The sequence below is a fragment of the Mandrillus leucophaeus genome, unplaced genomic scaffold, assembly GCF_000951045.1.
Source record: "Mandrillus leucophaeus isolate KB7577 unplaced genomic scaffold, Mleu.le_1.0 Scaffold880, whole genome shotgun sequence".
Classification (NCBI taxonomy): domain Eukaryota; kingdom Metazoa; phylum Chordata; class Mammalia; order Primates; family Cercopithecidae; genus Mandrillus; species Mandrillus leucophaeus.
In genome coordinates, this window is record NW_012109586.1 from 136,778 (window position 1) to 144,085 (window position 7,308).

Here is a 7,308-nt window from a genome sequence, read left to right on the forward strand (position 1 = left end):
AACTAATCCAGTCTCCCAAAGTGAGAACTCACTCAGCACCAAGCCATTCACAAGGGATCCACCCCATGACCCAAACACCTCCCAACAGGCCTCGCCTCTTAAAGACTCTGCTTCCCAAAATTGCCATACTAGGGTTAGGGCTCCTATGTGTATTTTGACAGGGACATACCATATTCAAACCAGAGCACATGGCGTTCTCAGGCAGCCCTCCTACTGAAACTGTATTTGCAAATCAGGATAAAAGGATTAGTCTTTAAACAGTTGCCCCACAGAAGGGCTTAGAGCCCGTATAAAATGTGGAAGAGAAGGGCAGTCTTCTCACCAGGTTGTGCAGTGGGGTCGGGACTTAATTGCTGATTGATTGTAATAAAGGATATTTTCCCTAGATAGCTTGTTTTTGTTTTTTGTTTTTTGTGGGTTTTTTTTTGAATATTGGAGCAGAGTTGCCTCCTCCTTCTCAGTCAACAATTCTTCTAAAGTGCTGCCTTGTGTACGATTAGGGACAAGGACAATCCTCCAAATACTCTTCATCCCAGAAGTGTTTTTAATAGTGCTGCAATGGATAGCGTAACGACAGAAATAAACAAACCAACAGAAATCAGTGTATCACTTTAAGCTAAAAAATTGGTGTCTAAATGGACCTTTGGAATAGAGACATAAAATAGGTTATTATCCTTATTTTGATAAGATATAAACAACTATTTAAACTCCATTAAGAGAAAATAAAATTGTTCTTATTAATGAGTGAAAGTCTAAAAACCTTAGAAAATTTTTTATATTAGTTGAAAATTATACTTAGTGGAAAAATTAACTTATAGCATGACTCCTTGGGTATTAGCTTACAATTCAATCATTAAAGCAGGACATTCTTTAGAGTTAACATCAAACTACAAAATTGCAAGTTCTTATTTACATAAAATATTTTGTGTGAAATGAAATAATAGAATGTCTAGGGAAAAACCTTGATAATTTTACCTATGATTTAATTTAGATAATAAAAAAATAAAGTTAAAGTGGTTGCAACATTTTGCAATTAAGTGAGAAACTTAGAGAAATGAGCTATTGAAAAGGAAATACAACTGCAACTATTTATACTGCCGTAATAGTGCCACTTTTTTCAATAACAGGATGTGTAGAACAAGTAAATCTTCTACAATCAGAAAGAGAAATCACATTGAAATTGTGTAACAAGTCTTCCACTACTAGCCTGCCAATATTAAAGCAGTAGGACAATACACATTTTTCTTCTTTCAGAAGAACAAAATAGAGATTGTCAGGTATTGAAGGTCCAAGAGCAAAATGCTATAACACAAAAATAACAGAAAGCACAAAATGCTGAAATGTCCCAGAGCCTGCATTCCAGAAGATGTCCAGAAGGTATATTTTCTCTACTTCTGCATACCTATTATTTCTATGAGATCTTGTATTAGCTTTCACCGGTTTATATTATGGTAGCAAATGGCTCAGCATCAGTGGCTTTCTAGAAGAAAAATTTATCTCTAATTTCTCACCCATGTTACATATTCCTACAGCTGCAATTATGTTCTTGTCTCTCCAAGATCCAGGCTAAAGAAGTAGCCCCCATCTCTATATTGCTCTTCCCATGGCAAACAGAAAAGAGCAGGAGTAGAGTCTTACGGTGACTCTTAAAGCCTCTGTTTGAAAGCAGTACACGTCACTTCCAAAGCCAGCACTCAGCCAAGCCTGCTGTCATAGACAAGTGATGTAGCATCCCACAAGAGGGGGAGATATTGGACAGTAACAGAACCTACCATGGATCATCACACCCAAAGAGACAATCTGGACTAAAGAGTGACAAACTCAGACTTTCCTTCATTAGGAAAAAGGGAAGATTTGGAGTTGAATGTTTATGTCTTATATATTCTCTCTCCATAGGAAAAAATTCTCCCTTGTCAGGGTGCAAAGGTACAAATACACTCTAGCAGGAGTGGAACAACTCCCGTTGGCTCATTGTCATCATATTTTTACTACCAGAGTTTGAGTTTTACTATGAAAGTAACATGTCATCATGATAAAAACTCTAAGAGCAACAGAAAGCAACACAGTAAATCATAAAATAGCCCCATTATATCTCTCAGTCCCACTCCCCAGAGATACATTTTCTTTACAGACATTCTCTTAAATATTATTCTAGAAATTATTCATGAATATATTCTGTTGTGAATTTCCTCATTTGAAAATTGAGATAATACCACCTCAAATGACTGTTACGAGTATCAAATGACTTAAAGAATGTACAACATTTAGAAGAGCACTTTACACATAGTAAATTGCATGTGAGTGTTAACTACTATTATTTTTGCATGCGCTATTGTAAGTGCTTTGTATGTATTATCCCTGGCCCCGCCACCACCCACCATAATCACCACCACCTTCTCACACACATACACTTTGATTATTATTCAATAGTATGATCTTGGAATAGTTTCATGTTAATCCAGATACATCTTACTTTTGAAAGGCTGCAAGGTATCCCATTGAATGGATCTAATATAACTTTCTACAACTTGAGTATTTTCTTACCTTTTGCTATTACAGATAACACAGAAACATGCTTGTGCCATAATATAAATGTAATTTGAACCAGTGACTTCATTTCATTTAGAAATCACTAGGTCAAGAGCTACATATATTTAATTTTTGAGTGAGTTTTCCAAATTGTCTTTAAGACAGTCATTAGAGCTTTTAGCAAGACTATGGTTCTGTTTGGATTGCACTTTCCTTCCTCACTGAAATTGGGCATGGCCATGTGACTTACTTTAACCAACAAAATGTTAGAAATAACATGCTACATATTCTATTACAACTTGCCTACCCCCCACCTGAGTGAAATAAAATGTTCCAATAGTGCCTGCTCGGTGATCTTGGTCATTTAATGAGAACAACATGAAGGAGTCCACCTCCCCTGCTGCTCTGAGAAGTATCTTGCAGTGTAATCAAGAAATATACCTTTCCAGTTTTAAGTACCTAAGAGTGTGAGGTTATTTGTTTTCACAGCATAACTAAGCTTATCCTGATTAAGACACGCTTCTACTAGCAATTTAACAGTGTGTATCAAAGCATATAAATGACTTAAGCATAGTCTACAAAAATGATCAGTATATACGCAACTGTTTATTCCAACTCCAGGAACTAGAGAATATATGCATATTATTTTATCAAGCAAATAGGTATATTCATTAATTATCTAGAACACCCAGTATTAAAACTGCAGCCTCTTTTTGCTGGGGTTGCCTCATCCCTGACCAGCTTCCTCCCACAGGTAGACAGAATTCTGAAATGGTCCAAGATTTCCTCCCCTAATCTCTGGGCTGTGACTATCATCAGATATCATACCCATGAGTATATTACATTACAAGAACAGAGGATTTTATAGATGTAATTAAGATTACTAATCAGTTGACTTCGAGTTAGAGAGATTTTCCAGGTAGACTCATTCTAATCACATGACCCATTTAGAAACAGAGTTTATCCTGACTGATTAGAGAAGCAGTAGTCAGAAATTTGAAACAAGAGAGGAATTCCATGTGAAAGTTCTCTGTTGCTGAGATGTGGGTACCTACAGGGCAAGGACCTGAGAGTAGCCTGTAAGAGCTGAAAATGGTCTCCAGGATAACCAGCAAGAAAATGGGGACCTCAGTCCTGTTAAAACAAGGAAATGAATTTTGCCAATAACCTAGACGAGCTTGGAAGTAGGATCTTTCCCAGAAACTGCAGATCAGAACCTGTGGCCCATACTTTGACTTCGACTATGTAAGACACAGAGCAGAAAAGCGACAAAAACCAGCTGGACTTCTGATCTACAGAACTTGAAGATAATAAATGACATTTTTTAAGCCTCTGTGTTTGTGGAAATTTCATATGCAGCATAAAACACTAATACGTATGGCCTACCTGAATTCATAGAAGCGTCTCTTTGTCCTACTCTCAGGGAAAGGTGGTTGCTTGCCATGTGGCATCCTCACATCCTCTTCACCCAGTCAGAGAGCCCCAGGAGGAAATGCCTACACATTCTCTTCAAATAATTCATGCCTTTAATGTCTACACCCTCTGGTTGAATCCTTAGCCTTCATTTCTATAGCCTAAAGGTGGGTGATGCTTGAGAACTGTGAACCTTATACAAAGTCACTTTTTTGGATTGTCCTCCCAAGGTCATCTGGTGCTTCACTTTCACTTTGCAATGGTGGGTACTTATCTTTTATATTAGATAAGTGCTAATCTTATCTAATAAGACAAAAGGAAAGTAAAAAGTTTCATTTTAATACACTTTTGGTAGTATAGGTTTGAGGTTTATTATGAGAGGTAAATTTTTATAAAGTGATTGATCCATAGTAAGCACATATTAAGCATTAATAATTAAATATAATAACCCATATTAAATAAATTTCAACATGGAATCAAGGCAATAATCAAGACTGACAACAAGCCCTGCGCTCCTTCTGGTTCACAGACTTGCCTCTCTCTACATATCCTTTCTAGTAAGAAATTAGGATTATTTTTCCTATAAAATCTAAGAATCTTTTAATTTATATGTTCTCAATGGAAGCCATTTACATGCAAAAGTTAGACATATTATGAGATTTATTCACTCTATATTTTCTTAATGTTGGGATGGATAGATCCAAACTTTTTTTTAAAATTTCAACAGGATTTCTTTTTATTTCAACAGCATCAAATTACTATAAAGACAAAGTGGTATATTATTCTAAAAAACAAAATTCAACAGATCTAAAGAATATACTATTTTATGCAAATTCGTCCATATTAACCAACATTCATAATAGAGCAATTGTAAATATCTGCTCAGCAAAGTTTATTAAAATAAACTAGAGATGTCTATAGTCACATATATTATTTTTAAAAACACTTTGTTGGAGCTACTTGTTTCATTATATAAAGATATTAGAAAGATATTGCCAGTAAAAATTGGTGCTATTCATTGCCTGCTACTCAATGAATCATGAAGTCCAATGAAAGAATTGAGATTTTTTTCCTCATTTGTAGTAATCACGTTTAGCTACACGAAAAATAAACTTGCCTATGTGCACTTTATCAACCACTAATACACTAGTAAAGACACATTCTAAAATGCCAAACAATGCATTTTCAAGTGTTTTAAATCTATTCATAAAACATTCCTGGTTTAAGACTAAATATAATTGTAGAAATATGACTAAGTAAAGTTCATAATTCTTCTGTTTTTTTGGTTTTTGGTATTTTTTCTGAGACAAGGTCTGGCTCTGTCACCCAGGCTGCAGTTCAGTGGCCCAATCTGGGCTCACTGCAACCTCTGCCTCCCAGGCTCAAACGATCCTCTCATCTCAATCTCGCAAGTAGCTGGGGTGACAGGCACACACCAGCACGCCCAGCTAATTTTTCTATTTTTTTTGTAGAAACAGGGTTTCAGCATGTTGCCCAAGCTGGCCTCAAATTCATGAGCTCAAGCAAACCACCTTTCTTTGGCCTCCCAAAGTGTTGGGATTACAGGCATGAGCCACCATGCCCAGCCCATAATTCTTCTTGATACAAGAAGTTTATCAAAATATCACTATTATAATAAACTTGTACTTTATGAATAAATTGCTAATATTCCTTTTTTATATTTGGATTCTTATTCAGGTCAAATTTATTTGTAACCTGCTGCTTGTTCTAGGGAGTGGAGAGTCGGGGGAGATGGCTAGCTGTAATATTATATGGTATATCTGACAAACAAAAGCATGCTCCAAAAACAGGACAGATTACTGTTACAATTAGTCACACTAGAATGGTTTCATTCTCTGTGCTTATGTAAATTTGGGAGAAAATAGATCTCTTAGTAAGCTACAAAGAGCAGTTTTAAGGTAGATTTTTTTTTTCCCTCACATGAGATCCACTGCATACCATAAAATTAGGGCAAATATTTGTTATATAAATCTACATAGGTATATCAATCAACTATAAAATTTTACTGGAATACCGTAATTGTCAATAAAATTAGAATCTGGATTCCATTTTCTCAATAAATGGAATAACAAAATGTACCAATTAATCCAGTTATTTTTATAGCATGCTACGTTCTATATATCTTTCCTAAACAGACTCCTAAAAACCCCAAAATTTATATATCATATATAGCAGGCCAAAATGAGAGAATTCTCAAACTGCTTCTCTGTGTTTCCCTCTGAATTGAATCACCCCCATTCAAACATTTTTTCCTGATCTGAGTAGAGAAGACTTCAGTGTAAACGTATCAGGCCCAGACCAAATCTCCACAGCAGGTGATTCTTCTTGGTCAGAAGTGTATTGCTTCATGGCTTAGAGAATTCCAAAAGTTATTGATTTTGTTTCCTGGGTTTGTTTATGACCTCCATGAACAAGACATAGCTTCCATCATACATCCAGAAATGGAAGCTTAATTCTGTTCCTGAAACCCTGTGTTCCATGTCTTCACCAAAGGACAAGAGCCATATTGACTTTCACATATCAACCTTTGGCACTATCTCTAAACTAACTTTGTTGTACACATTAAGGCATTTCAGTTTAACTCTGTATAATCCTAATTGTTCTGAAAGCTCATTTACTTTACAGCGAAGAGATTAGAGGGTATGTTTATTTCTTGGATGACACAATTTCTTGGACAAGTAAAGATTTTGACTAGATATCGTCCTGAGGTCTGATATAGGAGAATGCCAATCTGCAAGTTGGTCTGAGGTGGGAAGGGAGGCCTACCTTGTGAGTCTCTGCTCATGTTACCATCTTATTTAGCTCGTAAGCTTCCATGCTGAGAAAGAAATGTCTAAATTCTCTTTAATGTTACACTGGGGACTCAAGGGGGAAAGCCTATGAACTAACATGCATGAAGTAAAATAAATGTTTCATGGGGATAAAGGAGTTTATTTCGAGGTATTTTCATTTTGAAGTTGAACTCTTCTTCAATTTTTACTTTCAAATTATTACATATTTTACTTAATGTTAATAAAGGCCAGAGAATACAGATGAATGAGAATCTACTTTAAAATCATGTGCAACTTTATTTTAGGACTATATCTAGCTTTTTCTAGGAAACAAAGCTATCCTTATTCAGTTTTGCTTACAAAAAAAAAAACCGTGTAATATCTTAGACATTTAAAAAAATGTTGTAGTCATTGTTTCCCTCTTGCATTTTCTAAGCATTGATTTTTCCACTAGAGCTCAAATTAAAATGGGTGTACTAGTATGACAGGCAATTCCCATAACTTATATAACTAAACATATCCATTTATCCCAGTGGGTTGTCAATTGTGTTACCATTATTCCCATAATAAATAC